The sequence below is a fragment of the Triticum dicoccoides genome, chromosome 1A, assembly GCF_002162155.2.
Source record: "Triticum dicoccoides isolate Atlit2015 ecotype Zavitan chromosome 1A, WEW_v2.0, whole genome shotgun sequence".
NCBI lineage: Eukaryota > Viridiplantae > Streptophyta > Magnoliopsida > Poales > Poaceae > Triticum > Triticum dicoccoides.
In genome coordinates this window covers 6,127,477-6,137,955 of record NC_041380.1, presented here as the reverse complement: position 1 = coordinate 6,137,955, position 10,479 = coordinate 6,127,477, and the positions used below count along the sequence as shown (strand labels likewise).

The window sequence follows — 10,479 nt, the reverse complement described above, 5'->3', positions numbered from 1 at the left end:
TTCCAGCTCTGCTTCGGATGCCCCTAGAGGCGCCAATCAGCAGGAGCACCACACGAGCAGGAATCCAGAGCATGAAAGTTTCTCCCATAGAGGTTCTTTGATCGCGGTACGTACATATCATCTTTAGACTGGTGTTCTCCCCCCTTGTCATCTTCTAATAGTGAAAATGCAGATCTAAAAATGTTGACTCCGCATGCAAGCTTTAGTTCACGGTAGGGTTGATGGTGTGTCAATAGCGGATGGAGATCTCGAAGAAGAACCTGAAGTTCAATCCCGTCTCTCAGTTGTGGAAGAGGGGGCTACATATCATCCCGAAGATCATAGGTTTGCCGACGATGATGACTGCACTCGGACAGGCAACTGCTGAGAGTCAACCACAAAAGTCACCCATGGATCCACACCAACCCAGCTAAGCAGGCAAGGCTTCATGCATAAAAAATCTATGGTCGGTAATTAGAGTTGATAAGCTGAAGATAAGGCCGTCTCGAGGAGAAAAAACCATATATGCGCTAGTAGGTTTGTTTGAAATAATAAAAACAGGTTCCGTTTTGCGTGCATTAGGATAGAAATGCTTGTGCTAAGAGTGGTATACTAGTAGGTTTGTATGGGAAAATAAATTTAGGTTCCGCCTTGCTCGGATTTTAAGTTGAATTGTTCATGATAAAAGCATATGACTGTTCATTAAATCATGGACCTTGTTTGCCTGGACAACCTTGTATTTTTTGTCATAACAACGCTAACAAGTCCCATAAACACATCAAACACGTATATAATAAACCATCCCTGTATGTACATTTGCTGATTTTTCCTTGATGTTTTTCTCCAATGTTGAAAATAATGGCAAAAAAAAAGCTTTGCGTTGTTTGGCACATCCAACTGCTACATACAAACATTCAGGACGAAAAAATACGTGACATTTCCACATGCGAAAAATTAAAATGAATTCAAACACCAACTGTTACCAGGAAAAAATATCTCCTAATTTGTGTTTTCACCAGCAATATAAGCCTGCTCCATTTCTCTTTGAAAATTTCATGTACGCTCTTTCCACTAACACTAGCATTTACAACAAGTGACTTGTTTTTTTTAGTATATGCTACATTTTTTCCACTATTTACACTTGCCTTTCCGCTCTCGGTGCCAAAAAGACCGTAATTAAAATGTTCACACGGTGCATAATACCGTGAATTTTTCACTACTACAAAAACAATTGCAAGCCTCCTAATTTATTTATTTTTGGGCGTGAAGGCATACTGAAGTTGCTAAAAACAATTTTGCTGGGGTAAATGATAAAACATGGCAGCTAATTCACCAGCAGTAGTTCAGCCCAGTATTTGCACTTCACCCAAACACTCCCTCGCGAGGCCACCTGTGCTGATATAAAATAAAAACAAATTAAGGAAAGATGTTGTCAGACCGGAAGCACATTAAGCACGACATTAGCCAAGCGGGTGCGGGCATGATTTTACGTGATCATCGAGGGGCTATCAATTTCTCGGCATGCAGGGTGATGTTTTTGTGCAGAGACTCCCTCGAGGCGGAGTTGTGCGCGTGCATGGAATGCTTGTCCCTTGCCCTGCAGAGAAGTGATCTGCCGATTGTGGTGGAGATGGATTCTCTCGAAGCGGTCTCTCTCATATCAAGCTTGGATACAGATCGCTCAGTTTACTCCTCTATTGTTAGAGAGATTAAGCACTTAATGAGTTTAAGGAAGACTTGTATTTCTCTTATAGTTAGATCTCAAAATAAAGCTAGTGATTGCCTAGCTAAGTTTGCTAGAACCCAAGGCAGGACTTTGACTTGGTTAGGAGCTGGTCCAGATGAAGTAGTGGAAATAGCATTGTATGATTGTAAAGACATTGTGATTGAATAATGAAATGCTATTTCTCCCGCAAAAAAAAAAAGCACGACATTAGCCGTTTGAGTGGTGGCCCTGAGCATTGGAATAGTCAATGCATGCCTCCATACTGCATGCGAGGGATCCAGTGGGGTGAAACCAGGGAACTAACGAGACGGCAGAAAACACCGTCACCGCCCTTTGACGTCTGTCGCCAACATCGGCTCTCACTGCGTCCCTTGCCGTTGTGTACACGCATTAATTGACACCTCGTCTACCATCTGAAATACCACGGCAGTCCCGCATCTCTAGGCGAACAAACGCGTGACGATGCCGAGATCGCGCAAGCTCGTCCACGCCTAGCAATTTTCATAGTGTCATCAGCATAATGTAGAATGGACATTCCTCCATCAACCAAATGAGGAACTAGATCCTCTACATGACCATGTTGATTGGCCCTGCCAATAATGACGGCCAACATATCTGCCATAATATTGAACAGAAGGGGTGACATGGAATCCCCTTGTCTCAGCCTCTTATGCGTCTGGAAATAGTGACCAATGTCATCGTTCAGCTTAATTCTGACACTATCCTTCTGGACTTGAGTATCCACCTGGTGCCTCCAGGTTTCACTAAAACCCTTCATGCGCATTGCCTGCTGAAGAAAAGACCATTTTACTTTATCATAAGCCTTTTCGAAATTCACTTTTAAGATAACCCCATCTAGTTTCTTCGAGTGAATCTCATGAAGAGTTTCATGTAAGACAACTACTCCTTCGAGTATGTGTCGTCCCGGCATGAAAGCTGTCTGACTAGGTTGAACCACTGAGTGAGCAATTTATGTCAATCTATTGGTTCCAACCTTTGTGAAGATTTTGAAACTCACATTCAGCAGGCAAATGGGTCGAAATTGTTCTATTCGGACCACCTCCTTCTTCTTCGGTAATAACGTTATCGTACCAAAAATTAGATGAAACAACTCCAAATGGCCTTCGAAAAAATCAGGAAACATAGACATAAGATCATCTTTAATGATGTGCCAACATTTCTTATAGAATTCAGCTGGAAACCCATCTGGTCCCGATGCTTTATTCGGCTTCATTTGAGTTATGGCCAAATGAACTTATTTTTCAGTAAACGGTGCAGAGAGAACATCATTCTCCGCTGCCTGTAATTGAGGTATATCATCAATCACAGACTCATCAAGAGACACCGTGGAAATATTGGGAGGTCCGAACAGACTTTTATAATAGTTGGAGATATACGATTTTAAATTCTCATGCCCCACTATTGTTCCCTCGTCCTATTCCAGCTGTATGATTTTCTTCTTCCTATGTTTATCATTTGCAACCATATGGAAGAATTGTGTGTTGTCGTCTCCTTGGACAACCTTAAGCGTTTTCACACGCAACGCCCACTTGAGTTCCTCCTCTCTCATGAGAGCACGTAGGCCTTGCTCAGCCTCGGACTTGGTTCGATGTTCATGGACTGAAAGAAGAGTGGTTTCAGCCTTTACATCGAGTGCCTCAATGAATTGCGTTAGACGTTCTTTTTTCTGCTTATAAATCCCGCTCTCATTCCTGGCCCATCCTCTCAGAAATTGTCGGAGGTGTCTAATCTTATTTTGCCATCTCTCAACATGTGTCCTTCCCATAACCGGCTTAGCCCATTCGCGTGCAATCATGTCCATAAATCCTTCTTGCTCAAACCAGCTTTGCTCGAAGGAGAAGGTATTTTTGTTTGCAACATGGATAGCCTCTCCCGAATCTAAAAAGAGTGGTGTATGATCCGAGATTGCTCTTTGCGTCTCATGAACCGACACCAACGGATATTTTTGTTCCCGCTCCACACTAGCAAGTACCCTGTCCAGCTTTTCATAAGTCGGAACAGGTAGCGAGTTGGCCCATGTGAACTGTCTACCTGTGAGCTCGATTTCTCTCAAATTGAGCCTCTCGATAATCATGTTAAACATCATAGACCACCGTCCATCGAAATTGTCATTATTCTTTTCTTCTCTTCTCCGGATTATGTTAAAATCCCCCCGACTAATAGTGGCAGATTTTCATCTCCACAAATCCGCACTAAATCGGCAAGAAAATCAGGTTTAAATTCAGGTTGCGCTGCCCCATAAACCGCAACTAGCGACCATCGGAACCCATCCAATTTCGATATCACCCTGAATTTAACTGAAAAGTCTCCCTGCACCACATTAAGCACCTCGAGCGTCTCACACCATACTCCTAGTAAAATCCCGCCGGATCTTCCTCTAGGTGGTAAAATGTGCCAATCAAAATCGATACCACTGGAGAGAGTTTGAAGGAATTGGGATGTGAAATTATCTCGTCTAGTTTCCAAAAGTGCAACGAAATCTAAATGATGCTCTAATGTTGTCTTTGCTAAGAATCTTTGTTTAGCCAAGTCTGCTAGACCTCTGCTATTTCAAAAGAGTCCTTTCATAAGTCATCATGGAATTTTTTCTTAAGCTTAACTCTAGCACTTCTGCGTACCGCCGAAGTAGGATAGATTTTCCGCTTCCAGGGTCGTTTGGGCTTCTCCCCAACACCCTGTGGAACGATATTATTATCAATAACAGACACTGCCTCCTCCGTCAGGAGAGGCGCTACTGTATCTGTGTTCTCAACTTCCTCCTCATCTTCAGTCTCGACACTAGGCAAAAGATTATTGCAGATATTTGCAAGATCATTAATTCCTAAACTATTCATGTCATTGTCATTCATAGGTTGGATAGAGGCAAGATTGCGAATGATCTCAGAAGCCCTCTCCGCTTCCATGTCTAAAAGATCATTGACGGATTTGACGACCTCGATATCATTTGATCCCATAGAAATGCCTAAGTCGTTTGCCTTATCAACTAACTCATTCTCAGAGAAGTGTAAAATTGAACAACTTATATCAAATGGCGTACCTGCAGTAGTCTCGGCATGACGAAGCATGGCAGCCCTCTTGGCCCGCGCTAGCTGAAAGTAATCCGCATCTGGCTGTCCCTGGATCCGGTTGCTGACACGCCTGCCAGCCGACACCGGATCCGTAATCCCACCAAAAGCGATGAGCTCCTCCGTGGTCCTCTCGCGCGGGGTGCGGTCAGGACTCCCACGCCCTTCCCGTATCGTCGGTGAAGGAGGAAGAGGCATGGTGGAGTGAACTGCCGGTGTGGGTGACAAGGGGACAAATGACCTTGGAGCCGCCTGCTCACAGATCTCGTCCCCCTTATCAGCCATGGAAGTCGTCGTACCTCGGCCGCCCTGCTCGGTGCCAACCTGCAGAGGGGTTACAACACGGGACTCCTGCCCGCATCTCACCCCCAACTCGACCGGAGACGTGGAATTGGGAAACGCACCGTGGATCTCCTTTCCAGGCGCCCCTCCCGCTGGCGAAAGGTCAGGCAGTGGTATCTGGGTGTGGTGGACCTCCTGCCCAAGGTCTCCCAAAACCGCGGCCATCCCAACAGAACCCACCGTCGCACCGGAAGTAGGCTCCGTGGTCGTCACATTGCTGACTAGACTCGGCACTGGTGGAAGCTCAAGCTCTATCGGGTCATCTGTCTCGACCCTGGTGCTCCATAACCGGCTAGGAGCGGACCTCGATACAAAAGAACCAAAGCGAAGCGTGTTCATCGGAGTGGTGCACGGGGGCGCCTCTTTGGTAGAACTGTCTACCTTATCAGACTGTGTAGCAGGCCCCTTGTCCGACTCCGGTATAGTGTCATCGGGCCCCTTCTCCTGGTCCCCGGGTGTGCCGCCCCCCTCAGTAGTATCCATGTCTTGTGTCCCATCTCCAGCCTCGGAAACTGCAGTATCCTCAATCTCGAGCTCTAAGAGATAAGTAACTCCAGCATGTGTCCATCTGACTACATCTGGTATGTGCTCAATGCTCACAACACTGACCAGAAGCCTCGCCGCGTTTTGTGCGCGAGTGAAAGGCATATCCACCTTTTCTGTCTTACCAATCAAACCACCCAAACTCCAAGCAATCAGAAAATGTTTGACATATTTAGGTGGCACACCATAAAAACGAACCCACACCTTCTCCAAAGGTGTACCCTCAGGATCCTCCTGCTTCCACTCATCGAAAGCAATAACAATGTTTGTGCTCGTAACTCTGCATAAACCCCACTTAAGAACATGCATCTGATCCTCTTTAGTGGGAAAGTCAACCTTATAAGACTGACCTTCTAACTGCTCCAGGTGCCACTGATAATTACCCGGCACAAGCTCACGTAGCTGTCCGACGATTTGCGCCTCGGTCAATTGTCCATTAGTAACTCTGATGACTGCCGGGAAGGAACTCTCAATCATCTGTGGTAGAGGATCCACCTCCGGGGTCTCAAAGAACATCAACTCCTTACAGCAGTCCCCAAATATATTAATGCCAGGCTTAGGACCGGAAAGGAGAGGGCATTCCCCAGTCACATCCTGGGAACGGAGGCAGTAATCACAAAGCTCATTCATACACTCTGCTACAAAATGACCCGGTTCACCACATCTATAACAGGGCAACTTTTTCTTTTTAATTGCCCATTTAGAGAGCTTTTCACCCTCCACTTTGTCCGGCCCTTTATCAGACGTACCATCCTTAGACTTAACACCTCCTGTAGTCACCGGAACATTCACTGCTGCGAGAGCCCGAACCGTGTCTAGTGCCACCGCGGGTAACGTGGGTGTGTCTCCCACCCCCTCAGCTGCATGCTCAAGCTCCTCCTCTGAAGGCATCTCCGCAGCTGGCGGTGGCGGCGGTGGGTATTGACGAGGTGGTGGAGGTCGTCTCCCTCTCCCACCGCGACGATAGCCACCTCGGAATCGATCCTTGGGTCCGGCGACACCTTCCACAAAATTACCAGGTGGACCTTGAAAATGTCCAGTGTTATCAGGATTGTACCGGTTGTAACCACGGCCGCCACCGGAGGAAGATCCACGGTGCAGCCCCTCACCATAAGCATCATAGACGTCATCTCCCCACTGACTCTATCGGTTGTAGTTCTGAGAATCTCTGCTATAACTAGTGTATCCGTCACGCCCTTGTCCGCCACGACCCCTTCCTAGGGCCAGTGCCTTGGCTGCCGATGGCTTCGCCATGTCATCCGGCTGGTGCATGTTAGTCTTGGAAGCAACGCCCCCCTATCGCTCGGACGGCTGGGTACCTCGAGCAGTCCCGGCGCGAGGCTGTACCCCAGATGCCACTGGTCCCGTTGTCGTCGGCCTGGGAGGGAGTGCAACACCCCATCCACCACCACCGCCCTGGGCTGGACGTCGGACCGCGCCCACCGCAGTAGTCGTGTTGGCCTAGCCAGAAGCTGAGGTGCCGCGGCCCACGCCACCAGCGGCGGCGGCAGATGGTGCTGCACGGGCGGCCGCGCCCGCCGCGTTGGTCGGCAGAGCGCCACGACCAAGTCCGCCAGTAACCGGGGCGACAGCGGCAGGTGGCCCTCGCTTGGGTGGCGGCTGACCGTGACTAGCCATGCCGGCGGCAGGTGAGATCCTCCTCGCCCGTCCCGTGCCCAACGAAGGAAATCCTGGACTCGAAGCCCTAGATACAATCGTGGGATAGACTGTCGGCGGTGATTCATGCACGCACGTCCGCACTGGGCTGCGCGAGGCTTGGGCCTCTGGTTGGGCCTCGCCCGCACCATGAGAACCCACGACCGTCGCCACACCCAAAACCATATCCAGTTCAGGCCCACAGCCCAATACCGCATTCCAACGAGCCCGTCTGGCCGCTCGAACAGTGTTCGCCGATCTCACCACCGGCGATCTTGGTAGCGGCGGTGGCCGGCAATAATTGCCTTTCTTCTTCTTGCTCGTGATAAGAGTCCAATTATCCGGCAGAAAATCAGACAAAGTTATAGGTTCTCTCATCACCTTAGGAATCGGGCCGATCCACGCCTTCATAACTGATTTGGAATTTGAAATTTTTGAACGACGCCGATCGCTTGTACGCTTGGTTGCCGGCAATGGATGAACCTCCGGTGAGGCAATAGGCACTCCGGTGACTGAGGATGGACGTAACGAGCGGGCTTTTCGGCCCGCTCAGTCTTGGCCTGCTCGGTCCTGGCCCGCTAGATAAATTAGACGGTCCGGTCTGCCAAATCAGGCGCGAGAAAATGTCGGTCCGGTCCGGTCTTTAACCGAGCCGACCGAGCGGACCGAGAAACACAGTCATCGTTGTTGCCCTTCCTCGTCGTCGCGGCCACCGGCAGCCCCTAAGTGAACCACCGTGTCCCCGAGCTTGCCCTGTCCTTCCTTCGTCTCCTCCCCGTGCCCCATAGCCTCTTTCTGCCGCTCGCCGTCGCTGTTGTGCGTGCACTGCCGCCGTTCGCGAGTTCTTTTTTCATGGCAACAGTTTCAGCACAGCACAGCACGCACGCACATATGCAACGCTTGGCCGTGATTTTCGGATCGTGGGAGAAACGCTGGGCTGTGATTTTTGTCATCCAACAAATCAGGCAAGTCTTGTTTTGGAAGTGCTAGATTTTATACCGTTAGCTTCCTATAATCACGTCACGCACGATCCCCTGGTGCTGTTTCCTTTTCTTCAGTCAAAACAGAAAACTGAAAGTACCAGAGAAACTGGGTTTGATCCAAAAATCACGTCAGCATTTGACGATTAAGGGCATGTACAATGGTACTATTTTAAGAGTGCCACGTAGGATAAATGATGAGGTGGAGGAGAGGGAACACATAAGAGAAGGCTTGTCTTCTCTTATCTCTACTCCTAAAGGAGGAGTCTGCGGTTGTGATGGTACGTTCGTACGTCGTTCTCTCGTTCGCCTCCCCTTCGTCCGTTCACCACTCCTTCGTCACACCCTCCCACGTGAAAGTCATACATGGAAACAATTCAAAAGAATCCAAACAATAATATGAAAACAAACCCAAAAAATCAGCACCATCGTAGCCTTCCTCCCACCCTCCTAGCCTGAGTACGTGCTAACAAAATTTAGCCTTCCTCACCCTCGTAGTGCAAAAGTAATATATATGGGAAAAACCCACAGAGAATTCTAACAATAATTAGCCTAATTATTACATACTAAACGTCAGGCACGAGATAAGGAAAGCCCGACAAGATTGATTATGCCTTCAAACATCTCCACCATATTTGGTAGGAGTATGTATTTAAGTAGTACGTTTCTCCATCAAGCAAGGCGATACGTCGCTGCGAGATCACACCAGGTCACCAAGACGATACATCACCGGGAGATCACACCAGGTCACCATGGAGGTCACATGAGTTTATTATCACCCTCTCAGCCTCGCTTTCATCACCCGAAGGTGAGTTCACCTTTTGACAGAGCCATCTGTTTCTCCGACGTGGTGCCATCTTTCTTGTGGATCTTCATGGCGAACTACTACAAAAAAAATGATTCTCATAGTTTCTGCAATTCCTAGGCCAGATAGGTTGTAATTACACAAAATCACTTACCAAGAAATATTCTGCCACGTCTTGATTTGAATAAACTTCAAGAATGAAACACAACGCTCACCTGCATATCGACCGCTGGTGGTCTCCAGGAACTTTCAACCTGGGCAATAAGAAATGCAACCTCACCTAGCAAACTTATACAAATTCATTAAATTTAGTTGTCTGGAGAAGACAATAATGTTCGCACGGAGGAAAAACTGCGTATGTAGGTAATTATTATTTATTTTTCTTTGTTTATGAACCATGGTGTTGAAGGTTCAAAGGGGCTTAATCACTATCCCGGCACCATTTACTATTACAGTATTTTATTTTGCCCTTTTTGTCTGAATTCTCCCTCATAGCATCTTTACTGCCTGAAATCGTAGCACCAACTATTTTACTTTGTCTATGAACCACAGTGGTGAAGGTCCATTATCCATGCAACATTTTCTTATAATATATCGAATGATAAGGGAAAAAACTACCTGTATTCTAGGACAAATTGTGGAGACATAATGTCTTAATTGATGATTTGAAGCTGACCATCTTGTAATCTTAATTGTTGTTGTGGAACAGTCATACAGAATGTTCATATGTGAAGCGTCCACCCAATCAGCTACAATGCTTCCCACAGCCGGTACCATGACAGCATTGGAGCCACAGGAGCATGTGGGAACATCAAATGGTATTACCCTTTCACACGGCGTTTCTACCATTGAAGTATGGTCATCTATACATCTAGATTTATTAAGTCTAACCATGTACTAGGTATACTAGTAGAATGCCCGTGCGTTGCCACGGGCCAACAAATGAAATTGTGTAAACAATGCTCATTTTCCTCCCAGAAACGATCATATTGCACGCAATGTTCAACCACAACACAAATGCAAGCATATTTTTCTCTCTATTCTTACAAACATGACACACCCCTCTAGCCGCCCTTTCCCATTAAACTTGCCGTTCATCACCTTCTCTGTCCATACATCATTCACCCTCTCAATCTATTGCCCCTTAATTTTGCATGTAGCTTCCATGTCATTGTTTCGTTGTCTCGGACGGTACAAAAAAACCCTACCACATCACCTTCTTCTAGATCTATTCCTAATCCAAGGAAGCTAAATCTAGTTGAATGACCGTGCGTTGCCCTGAAAAATAAAATTATCTATGAAAACACATATGATAATATCATTATATGGAGTTTGTACATCACATGCTTATGACTATGTTTC

The 10,479-nt window shown here is 47.2% G+C and overlaps 1 long non-coding RNA gene across 2 annotated transcripts in view; it reads right to left on the bottom strand.

The window, feature by feature from the left end:
- Positions 1 to 9,101: 9,101 nt before the first annotated feature.
- The window catches only part of LOC119357896, a 10,969-nt gene continuing 9,591 nt past the window's right edge, over positions 9,102 to 10,479 (bottom strand). Inside the window, exons 5-6 of one of the 2 annotated variants that reach the window (XR_005172220.1) lie at positions 9,333 to 9,397; positions 9,102 to 9,197 (exon numbers count right to left, since the gene is read on the bottom strand). This is a non-coding gene — a long non-coding RNA (uncharacterized LOC119357896). Of the gene's footprint in view, positions 9,398 to 10,479 lie in introns of both variants that reach the window. The other variant, XR_005172218.1, reaches the window with a different exon arrangement.